We start from the raw sequence: 249 nt of genomic DNA on the forward strand, positions 1-249 counted from the left end.
GGCATGTCTGATAAGCTTGTTTTTCAGCTCATATTGAGGCCTGGTTTGGTTTAATATTAGAACACTAAGTAATTAGTTACCTGACAGAGTCTCCCAATACATTTAAAGAGTCCGTAGTGTTCAGACTGAGGATATCAAATGGGCTTGAGAAGGGTTTGGTTTTGTTTTTCCAGAAGTTTATTTCAAAAGTGTGCCAAGGGGATACACGGAGAGCACTGCAGTTCTGGTACACCTGATCCACAGACCCCC

The sequence above is a fragment of the Eurypyga helias genome, unplaced genomic scaffold, assembly GCF_000690775.1.
Source record: "Eurypyga helias isolate BGI_N326 unplaced genomic scaffold, ASM69077v1 scaffold23672, whole genome shotgun sequence".
NCBI lineage: Eukaryota > Metazoa > Chordata > Aves > Eurypygiformes > Eurypygidae > Eurypyga > Eurypyga helias.